General features: G+C 41.9%; 1 long non-coding RNA gene across 1 annotated transcript; it reads right to left on the bottom strand.

Annotated features, from left to right (window-relative positions):
- Positions 1 to 702: 702 nt before the first annotated feature.
- LOC119265082 lies at positions 703 to 9,089 on the bottom strand. The gene is made up of 3 exons (XR_005131378.1): positions 9,008 to 9,089; positions 1,296 to 1,560; positions 703 to 1,200 (listed from the first exon to the last, which is right to left on the bottom strand). It is a non-coding gene; the product is annotated as an uncharacterized LOC119265082 (long non-coding RNA).
- Positions 9,090 to 12,158: the final 3,069 nt, after the last annotated feature.

The following is a 12,158-nucleotide window of genomic DNA, read 5'->3' as shown; positions in this document are numbered from 1 at the left end:
AGAATTCGTAGTGCCAACAGTAAATTTTGGTGGGGCCGTTTTACAGGGTTTGGGCTCTTAGTTCCAGTGAAGGGTCTCTTTGGGGAAGAGCCTTTCCTGGTCCAGCATGACTGAGTGAGCTCTATAAAGACATGGATTGACGAGTTTGGTGTGGAGGAACTCCAGTGGCCTGCACAAAGCCCTGAGCTCAACCCTGAACACTGAACACCTTTGGGATGAGCTGGAATGTCAATTGTGTGCCAGATCCTCTTGTTCAACATCAGTGCCTGACCTCACAGATGCTCTTTTGACTGAATGGGCACAAATTCCCGAAAGCTTGGAAAGCTTCCCAGAAGATTGGAAGCTGTTACAGCTGCAGAAGCCATATTAAAGCCCGTGGTTCTGGAATGGGATGTCTCAACAAGCTCATACAGGTGTGATGGCACATACTTTTGGCCACTTAACGTGTTATACCAGGATTTCAAAGTGGCTGGCATTAAAAAAAGAGGTAAAAAACAGATCATGACATTTTAACCATATCAAAGAGGAAACAAAAGCAATCAAAATGTGAATATTAGATTTATTCTTTGTCCACCACAACAGCTCGCTAGCTCAGTCATGCAAGGCATGAAATTAATAACATTCAAATCAGTGGGCAAAAGAGAAATGCATTTCTCTAGATGCTCTCTCTCCACCCCCAACCCCCCCCCACTTCCTCCAGGCACTTCTCTCCAAGACTATCGTTCACAGTGAAAGCTAACAAATGCCTTAATGGCCCTGGCAGGAACACATTAAATGAGAATTTGTTTGCCCACTTCCACCTCCGCTGGCCATCGACGGCACGCCAAATACGCCATCGCTTCCTCGCAAAACTTCCAATTTCATATTTGACCCCCATTTGAAAATCTGGGGCAGTCACCTTGGGCGAAAAAAAGACTGTATTAATTCGCCTTCGTCTGAACATCAGATGCAAATCCATCACCTTATTGAACGCTGCCATACAATGCATACATTATGCACCGCGCAACAATGTGGCTCTTTCAGCTCTTTTGTTGTGCAGAAAGTCTACCGGTGAGAAAGAGGGTGAGGGTCCCTAGGAACGTCCATGGGAAAAGAGCTCCTGCTTGCCTTTGGAGGACCATGATGGCAGCGCAAAGCTGGGAGGCGCTTCTTCTTCATTCTTCATTCTGAGCCACAGTCCATGCAACAGAGCCTGCGGTACTGAAAAACAAACAAACAAACATACAGATCAGTCCCCGACTGAGAGAACCAAGAGCATGTAGATGAAATGATTGGCATCCATTATGTATGACAACCTCCAAAGCCTGGCCCGAGTTCATCCTGTTTCCACTGGATGGCAGTATCGGTTCAATGAATGGTGAACAGATGGCTCCACAATCAATCTGGACCTCATGTCACCACTTAGTGCAACCTAATTTCTCTGGCACAATGTCCTGCAGAAGCCACGAGTGTGTTGTGGAGAATGCGGGATCTTGAGTTTTAAGGTGGACCTCTTGGTGTCTGAACTGCAGGCTTGTGGCTACTTGCATGTGGCTGTGCTGGCATCTTCTAAAGACATGGCTGGAAATAAATAAATAAATAAATTCAGCAAACTGTGTTACAGAGGACAAGAAGCTCAAATATGTACACACACACACACACACACACACACACACAAACACATACACATTTTCTAAGTCACTTCTCCCTCAGGGTCGCGGGGGGTGCCAGAGCCTATCCCAGTTGTCATCGGGCGGAAGGCAGGATACACCCTTGACAGGTCGCCAGTCCATCGCAGGGCAGACAGACAGACACAATCACTCACACACTCACGCCTAGGGAAAATGTAGCATGTCTTTGGACTGTGGGAGGAAACCAGAGAACCCGGAGGAAACCCACGCAGATGCAGCAAAATCCACACAGAGAAGACCCCAGTCACCCGGCCGGGGAATCGAACCCAGGCCCTCCTCGCTGTGAGGCGACAGCGCTACCCGCCGTGTCGGCCCCTATATCAATACAGTACTGTGCAAAACTCAGAGACCACTCTTATAGACACTGATGAGCCATAACATCTGACCACCTCCTTGTTTCTACTCTCATTGTGCATTTTATCAGCTCCACTTACTGTATAGGTGCACATTTTTAAGTTTAAGTGACCCTTATTAGTCCCACAAACGGGAAAATTCCACCTGCACATTTAACCCATCCGTGAAGTGAAACACCACATACACTCTAGTGAGCACACACACACTAGGGGGCAGTGAGCACACTTGCCCTGAGCGGTGGGCAGCCCTATCCATGGCGCCCGGGGAGCAGTTGGGGGTTAGGTGTCTTGCTCAAGGACACCTCAGTCATGGACTGTCGGCCCTGGGGATCAAACCGGCACCCTTCCAGTCACAGGGCCGGTTCCCTAGCCTCCAGCCCACGACTGCCCCAATAGTTGTGAGAATAAAATAAAATGACCAGAATAACTAAATATAGTTTGTGCAATATTTACTGAGTCACTCCTTAGTGAGACTCACTTTCAGCTCCTCAAAGAATCTGCAGACATGCCTTCTGATTTTCTGAAGTAATCAAACCCATTCAGTGACTGGACTCTGAGGTGGTCAGTGCACTGTTCGGAGAACGTTTGATTTGCTTATGCATGAATGTGTTGTGCGTGTTTTACGGATACATATACTGCCTCTACTGTAGTTGCACAGTAAGACGAGGAAAGGAAACGGTAAAGCAGTTTATGAGGAAACAGTAAATTACAGGTCACTGTACATCACTACTAAGGAAATCCCCCATGTGCTCAGAAAACACTGCCATCCTGTCGCTGCACATCTCTGAGCCGAGTTCTTCTCTGTAGCAATCATAAGCTGTGCTGAGTGCCTTCCCACCCGCTGCTAGAGCTGAATAGATATGAGCTAATTATTTATACAGGATGCTAAAGCAATCCATCTGCTGACTGCAATGACTTGCTGAACTTTAAACTCTCCTGCAAGAAAAAAGCCATTACACAGACCACAGGCGTTCCAGCCGTGCTTTCGGTGCCTCGCCCGGGGAAGCGGCGTGAAAACTGATACACAGGCGCATACGCTCGGACAAACACATACACACAGGCCCATAGCAACCGAGCAGCGTGGAGCATCCCCCTCTCAGTGCGTCCAATCAGGAGGGAAAAGCATGAGTCACTGGAGCCAGACAGAGTAAATCTCAGACCCCACAAACAGTTGACTTGATTACAGTTAAGTGCAACAAGATCTCGAATTTCACCACGACTGAATTTCATTTTAAGTGAATTCAAGTTTGATTTCGTGGATGCATGGGGGCCAGTGTTTTGGGGCTATTCTATTACAAGGTGCATAAGAATAAACAAAACATTTGCATTTCAGGGAATCACAGTAGAGAAAGTTTGCAGTACTCCAACATAGAGTCAGTGACATCATGTGTATTTTGTTTTCATGTAATATAACTAAAAAAATACCTGCCGTTTACATGTTTTCTATAGTAAATATCTTTTTTTTATTGATGTGTGGTCGCACCACATGACATTTTCCAGCTGGGAAATCCTGCATAAAGATGAACACCATCTTAAAAGCTATTAAACGTATATCAGCATGTTGGGCAGATTCTAGACATTTCAAAAATGTGCATCAGCTCCTTTTTAAGAAACTTATTTTGAACAATTTTTCAAATTTAGAAATTTTCACGCAGTACAATTGTAAAATTGTGTTTAGTAGTGCTGGAGAAAATGATTTTGGGACATTCATATACGCTCACATTAATATTCAAAACTTTACAGTGTGTCAAAATCAAGGTCTAAAAACGTCCAGTGGTGCGATGAGTAGTTTAAAAACGAAAGGAATTTAGTCATTTAGTTCGGACCAACTTTGTGTTTGCAGTTTTTTCTGATTTTAATGTTGCACAACAAAAGTGTTCAACAAATTGTAAAAGTTTTGTCTGTAAATTTCCTCAAAAGTCATGTTGCACAACTGAAAACAAAGGACTTTTCTTCTGACCTGCTTTTAAGCAAGAGCGGGCAGAGTATTCTAACATATGGAAGACCCCAAGTGACAGTAGCAGTAGCCCTTTCATAAAATCCTGAAAAAAATGGTCATTTTTGGCGGGCTATGTTTATCAAGTCAGACGGTGTGACCCCAGAAAACCATGAAAATGATTTATGAATATAATAATGTTTTGAAACAGAAAACATAATTACGTTAAAAGAAAAAGATCGCGGCAGGAGTTTGATATAGGGGTCCAAGCACTAAGACTAGTTTATATGTGTTTTTAATAGTAGACATTTTTTTCTTATTAATTAAATCCTGCATAATACCATGTTAAAAGCTATTAAGCTTGGAAAGATTCTTGTAGTAACACTTTCTATGAATGTCACGTTTGTAAGCGTCTATAAACACATTCATAACATGTAATAATGCATTCAGAAGGCATCATAAACGTTGCTATAAATATTTATAGAAACACATTGCATGTTATATCAATGCTTACTATGTGTTATGAATTGTGAACACAATGCATTATAAGTACTGTTCATAACATATTATAAGAGCTCATAAGCTGCCACTTACCACTCAAGGTAAATTGAACTATACTGTACTAAAGCCTCCTCCAGTGTTAAGAGTGAGACTTCAACTTGAAGTATTTACTGAAGGATTTACTGAAACAGTAAAACCCAATAAAGCTCATTACAGGCTTCAAATATCAGAGTTTAAACTAGAGCTGCTGTCAGTGGTGTTTATTGTACTTAGTTTGCTGTAATGTAACATTTGAAGTGAGACGCTGGGTAAGAAAATGCTGAAGCTTTAAAAGTTCCTTTCACTGGAACTAAGGGGCCGAGCCCAACTGAAAAACAACCCCACACCATGATCCCCCCTCCACCAAACTTTACACTCGGCACAATGCAGTCAGACAAGTACCGTCTCCTGGCAACCGCCAAACCCAGACTCGTCCATCTGATTGCCAGACGGAGAAGCGTGATTCAGTGATCACGGTACCACACTGGAATTCTCTGAGCTCCTGAGAGCGACCCATTCTTTCACTAATGTCTGTAGAAGCAGTCTGCAGGCCTAGGGGCTTGGCTTTATACACCTGTGGCCATGGAGGTGACTGGAACACCTGAATTCAATGATTTGGATGGGTGAGTGAAAACTTTTGGAAATATAATAGGAAATATATCGTTGCTGTCAGAAAAAAAACCTTGTATCTCAATTTTTGAGGTTTTTCAGTTTTTGACATAATGTGAAAGTACCTGTTACCCTTTACAGTGTGTGAAAATTTGGACCAAAAGAAATGGCCCAAAATTACTTCTTTCCAAGTCCGGTTCCATTGATTTCCATTCAAATTAAAGTAGGTTTTTTCCTTCTCCTGTAAAGTTGTCATTTTGGAGATACGAGGTTTTGTTTCCGACAGCAGCGATATATATATATATATATATATATATATATATATATATATATATATATATATGTGTGTGTGTGTGTATGAGTTACACACTAATGAAAAATACCATTTTTTGACCTTTTATAGTTGAGAACAGCCTGAAAAATTTATTTTGGCCAAAGAATAAGGGCATAATTACTATGTTATAACATTATTATAACTGACTAGGATTAATTATAACTTTCCAAAATCACTAGTCCAATCACAGTCTTTAGATCAATGCATTTTACACTACAGTCAAGGGTTAAACGAAGATCACAGAGCGCAATTGAGGAAGGGGCGGCTGCCACATGGAGTTACCGTTTATGAGGTCAGTGCCATTCCCCTGCTTCTGGCCTCGGAGCTATTTTGAAGCAGGCTGACCTATTTCCTTCTGCCAGCCAGTGCTAGACCTCTGCCTGACACAGGGCCATCTCCAGGCCAAGGAGCCGCGTCGCCTCGCTCTCGTAAATATCTGTTGACAAGCCCAAAACAAGCTCATAGCTCAGGTCCAGAAACGTCTGCAGCAGATTGGAACGCTGCTGCTTTTCTCTTTGTACGGGTCTGATTTCAGAGGAGGACAGATGCAGGCACAATATATCGTTTGGTAATCATTGTTGCAATATTGGTCTTGAACCAAATACCACATATCACCAATCATGCATTTTAATACACACCAAAAAAATCCTAAAATTTTCTCCTGATAGCCGTTTACCCATTATGGATGAATTCAGTATGACCACTGAATATGAAGTGAGCTATATTGGTCATGTCAGACCAGTCACTGAACTTGACCTTAATATTTAGGTTTTTCCCGTGTTTATTTTTGCAAATAATTGTCTCAGCATTAACATTTATCATATCTACCACTACTGGTTCAGTTAAATGTCTATGTGGAAGTAATGAAGATTTGCATCTTTAAAAAAATAAACAACAATAACTGACAACGGCCCCCTATCAGTACCACCACGGCCCAAATGTTGAAATCCTGACCTTCAGAACCCTAAATGAGTTTCTCTGGGTATTTTGATTAATCAACGTTTTCAACGAAAGGAAATTTGGTCATAATAATGAACGTCAGTCTTTAACCATGTCACATTATTGTTGCATTATTTTAGAGAAATTTAAGGTCAGAATTGTTCACAGTGGTGGTGATAGGAACCGGATGTCCACCTTTAAAAGCTCCCTCACAGAAAATTACTACATGAAATAGTCAGGAATTCATACTGATGTTTGAGACATTGATTTATGATAGCTTTGAGATTTTGGCTTAAAATGTATATTTTAAATCCATATGTGGGGGAGGGGTACATGCAGGGTGCTATGAGGCAAAATAGTCCCCAAAGACCTATTATTTACGGTTTTCATTGTTTTAGCCTTATCAACATTCCATATAAAGCTCAGAAGACTCGTGTGGGTTCTTCTGGATAGTAAATAAAATGTCTATATCTGTGTTGTAGTCATGGCGACGCCGGGTTCCCATCACCGCCACTGAACCATTTCACAGCAAACCCACTCTGAGTCTCTCTGTTCACGTCTCAAACACTGAATTCCTAAAAGATGTTGAAAAGCAGCAGAATGCCCCTTTAAGGCGAGACAATACAGGTGAATGAGGTTATTGAAAAGAATAGATATCAAAATGAATTTTGCAAGTTGATAGCAGATATTGTTATTATTATTATTATTATTTTAGTATTACCATTTATATAGGCTCCAGCACCCCCCCACGACCCTGACGGAGAAGCGGCTTAGAAAATGTGTGTGTGTGTGTGTGTGTGTGTGTGTGTGTGTGTGTGTGTGTGTGTGTGTATTACCGTTTATTGTATTGGACGTTTTGCCTAAAAATACACAAACATTGTCACTGTATAAAGAAAAATGAACAAAATGATGAAGTATATATATATATATATATATATATATATAAAACCGATTACTGAAATCCTATAAAACCAATAAAACACTATGCACTGCTATTATGAACCATTTTACAATTGTTAATTTTGTCATATTTTATTGGCCTTAAATCCAGCCATGAGCTGGATTTATATATATTAGGAAGTCCTTCTATAATATCCTGCAGAATTCACCTTTAAAATTTCATTAACCATGAAAAGTTCATATCTGTGGTACAGAAGAGCCGATTTGGAGAAAATAACCGGGCCTAATAACTGCATCACCCAGCGAGACCTCAGAAAACTCGCACTATTTATGGTCATGTCGTCGCTGTTACAAAGCAGATAGAAATATCTGAATGGAATTCAAGCCGGAATTCTATGGGAATGTAGCTGTACAGTGATATACGACAATGTGTGAATGAATTGACTTCTAGAAAATTACAGTTGAACACGAACAGACCTGAATTTGCGAAACACGCTAAAATAAACGTGCTTCTGTTGAGTTTTGACACGTGTTTAAAGGAATTGTTTGTAAAGAATCAGATTTATATCACCTTTAGCCTACCCCATGTGGGTGAGCCCAGATATGTTTGGAGTCTCCAGTTTTGTTCATTTTTATAGTTTACAGTAAGTCATGCTATGTCCTGGACCGCACCGGCAAGTCTGGGCGACTTTAAAGAAGACATGGATGTGGTTTGAGAGAGGCTTTGGTGCTGTATTTTTACAGAAACAATTTGGGTGACTATTGAGTTCCAGTGTTTGTGAGTAACGTTAGTTTTGTAGCCCCAGTTGTAAATTAACGAAGCAGAATTTGGACTCCAAACATGTCTTGGCCAGTTTTGTTGCTGTATTTTTACAGAAACAATTTGGGTGACTATTGAGTTCCAGTGTTTGTGAGTAACATTAGCTTTGTGGCTCCAGTTCTAAGCTGAAGAAGCAGAATTTGGGCTCCAGACATGTCAGTGGCCAGGTGTCCACATCTAGGCTGAGTGTAAAACTGTGTAAATTTGCTTGTTCGCTAAACCATTCCTGTAAGCAAACACATTGGGGATGTAATTTATCCAAAAAACAAGAAAAATGATCATTTCTGCTTGTGATGTCTTGCCTTGAATAACCCCATCTTTTCGCTCCGCTCCAAGCTCGGCTGTGCATTCAAGGCACATTTCATTTACGCAGCGAATGCGAGACAAAAACACAGCTTTCTGCCAACGCAATTCAGAATTCACAGGCACTCTCATGACTCAGTGGGTTGTGCTACAGAGTAAATCTCAAAAAAACAAAACAGAAAAAAAAAATCCTTTACATCATCCAGCTTGCTTCAAGCCTAGACAGATCCCCCCCAACACACAAGCAGCAGAAACAGCAGGGTGCGACGTGGAGTCAAAGAGAAGCGCTAACAGTTTAGCAGGGGATGCAAGCGCCTCTCAGAAAAGCCAAGCACTGGATCACGCAACACAACAGCGAGGCAGCGTGATTTCAACAGAACAGCATGAAAACACGTTCAGGCAGCCTCTAAACCCAGTGCCCCAGTCGACAGCAAAACAAACCCTATCTTAATCCTCTCTCCCAGTGAAAATTCTCCTTTCGGAGCTGCTCGAAAGCTGCAGTCTGAACGCGCCAGGAATGTCTGACTCATCCACCTGACTGTAATCTGCACGGATGCACAGACACCAATGTTGCATTCTGCAAAACAAATAAGCATCACTTACAGCAGTGCTCGTCCACCCATGCACACGCCGGCCGGTGGCCCACCGACAGCACATCCCTGATAACCTGAGGAGAGGAACGAAGATGAAAACACTAAAGAATTCCTACGGTTGAACATTCTGGGACAGGAGTACCAGTGCAAGCAAGAGATATTCTGTCCTAGACATCTCGCATGGCATGACTACAGTAATAATACTGTAATAACACTGTAATAACACTGTAATAATACTGTAATAATACTGTAATAATACATCAAACCATACAATACGACCAGCTTTACTGAAAAACTAGGCACCAAATTACTTACTTTATTATTACTTTTGTATTTTAGTTGTCCATGAACTGTGTGTGGGTGGCACAGTGGGTAGTGCTGTTGCCTCACAGCAAGAAGGGCCTGGGTGTTCGATTCCCCGGCCAGGCAACTTCGCGGTCCAAAGATATGCAAATGCTGCAAAAGTACATCAAAATGTACTTTACTGTAAACCCAGGCACCAAAAATACTTTAGATTACATTATTATTTTTGTATTTTAGTTTTCCGTTAATTATATGCGGGTGGCAGTGTGGGCAGCGCTGCTACCACACAGCAAGAAGGGTCTGGGTTCGATTCCCCGGCCGGGCGACCCACAGTCCAAACTAAAGCCAAATGGACACACTAAATTGCCCCTAGGTGTGATTGTATATGTCTGTGTGCCTGGACTGCCGATCTGTCCAGGGTGTGTCCTGGCCCGATGACCATTGAGATATGCTCCAAAATCCCCCTGGTTGCCCAGAAAGATAAGTTGCTTACATAATGCGAATGTGTATTATTTAAATGTTATAGAGCTGCTGAGTTGGTCATCAAAAGTCTGGAGGGAATTAGTTTTCTACATGCTTTAAGTAACATATTAAAGCCTAACCATGATTATTTAGTGGTTGATGAGTGGTTGATCATGATTTTTTATTTATTTATAAACATATAAGCGATACTTTTTTGATCCCACAACCGGGGAAATTCCACCTCCGCATTTAACCCATCCATGAAGTGAAACACCACATACACACTAGGGGGCAGTGAGCACACTTGCCCGGAGCGGTGGGCAGCCCTATCGACGGCGCCCGGGGAGCAGTTGGGGGTTAGGTGTCTTGCTCAAGGACACCTCAGTCATGGACTGGGGATCGAACCAGCAACCTTCTGGTTACAGGGCCAGATCCCTAACCTCCAGCCCACGACTGCCCCATATCACACATCTTGTGACGTCAGCACTCAAACCTTTCAGTTGTTTAAACCAGTTTTGGAGTGTCAATATATGCTTTTTATCACTGATTTGGAAAAGACAATGGTCAAAGTATTATTCAGGCCAAATCTGCTCTTCATACGCTCTTAAAAAAGATGTTTCTTCAAGGGTTCTTTAGTAAAGGCAGTGGTTCTATATCGAACCAAGAGCACTCAAAGAACCATTTGCATGCCTAAATGGTTCTTTGCATTCAGATTGATGGAGAATGTGTTGAAAAGGGTTCTGTAATGCACCAAAAAGATTATTCTACTTTTAAGATGTCAAGCCTGTAACAATAGAAGAACCCTTTTTGGCGCTATAAACCATTTTTCAAAAAAGTTCTACATAGAACCATCTACAGCACATTCTCCATCCATCCGAAGAACCATTTATTGATGCAAAGAACCCATAAATCATGCAATGGGTTATTTGAGTGTTCATGGTTCCAGAAAGAACCATTTTCTTGAACCCTTGAAGAACCTTCTTTTTCAAGAGTTTGTAGCAGAACCCTTTTTGATGCTATATAGAACCATATACGACACATTCTCCATCAATCTGGAGAACCATTTCACCATGCAAAGAATCCATAAAATCATGCAAAGGGTTGTTTGAGTGCTACTGGGTCTATATAAACCCTATGTCTTTACTAAAGAACCATTAGAGAACCATCTTTTTGAAGAGTGTGTAGCAGAACCCTTTTTGATGCTATACAGAACCATATACAATAAATTCTTCGATCTGGAGAATCATTTCCCCATTCAAAGAACCCATTATACACGCAAATGGTATCTGAGAACCATTCTATTTACTAAAGAACCCTTGAGGAACCATTTAATAGTGTACCAATAAGGACAATTTGATGAACATGAAGCTATTGACAGGCAGTGAACACAGAACTACAGTAAAAAAAAACAAAAAAAAACACATTTTTTTCAGTGGTCAGTGAGTCTCTCTTTACCTTCATTCCAGCTTCCGTTCTTCTCAGGAGCCTCACTTTCAGCTCCTCAAAGAACCTGCAGACACGCCTCCAAAGCTCAGTCTGAGAAGCTGGTTGATTTTCTGAAGTAATCAAACCCATTCAGTGGTGCTGAGGTCTGGACTCTGGGGCGGTCAGTCTATCGTCCAGCTTCTTTGTTTGATGTGTCCGTCTCCTTTTCTCAGTGAGGTTCTTCTTGATCAGCTACACGTCCTTTCAGACCCACAGCGCTGAGCGGTCTTCTCCCAGTGGAAGGATGGACAGAGACACCTGTGGATGCTTTCAGATCTGAAGCAGCTTGATCTTCTCCTCTCTCTCAGAGATCAAAGATTTAAGCGCTGTTTATCTGGTGGGGGCAGTTTTGGGGTCGACCAGCTCTTCCAGGTGGTTGTTAGGAGGTCTATTTTCTCTGTAGATTTTAGTCAGTTTTTTCTTTGACTTCTTTATACAAGTGTACGATCTTTTATCTGGTCTGAGAAATATTTCCTGAAAACCAAACGAGTTAATGTCATTTTTGACTGGAAATTAAATGCATGAATGATAGTCTCTGATTTTTGGTTGATTTGTGGGAGAACCAAATGCAAACTGCGTGTTCTGCCTTGTTTTGGCCTCCTCTCCATGAGCTTATTCAATTCTTTTCCCCTTTTCTCAACCAGAATAAACTGACAGGACAAAACATTTAGCTTGACATTATGGAGCAACCGTGGTGGCCAGCCTTCAAAGAGCTGATCAAAACGCTCTGGGTGACAGAGGAACCATGAAGAGATTCTCGAGGGTCAACGGCTCTCACAAAGTTTCAAACGTGCCGGCCTCTTCAAGCACTTCATCCGAAAGGCCCTTCGTTTGAGGAACTCTCCCGCAGTTTCAAAGACAGAATCTAAATGCTCTGAACGCAGCCAGTGTGGAAAACTGAATGGCGGTCA

This window comes from Pygocentrus nattereri, chromosome 14 (genome assembly GCF_015220715.1).
Source record: "Pygocentrus nattereri isolate fPygNat1 chromosome 14, fPygNat1.pri, whole genome shotgun sequence".
NCBI lineage: Eukaryota > Metazoa > Chordata > Actinopteri > Characiformes > Serrasalmidae > Pygocentrus > Pygocentrus nattereri.
The sequence above is the reverse complement of the archived record's forward strand: the minus strand, read 5'-3'. Positions and strand labels throughout refer to the sequence as shown.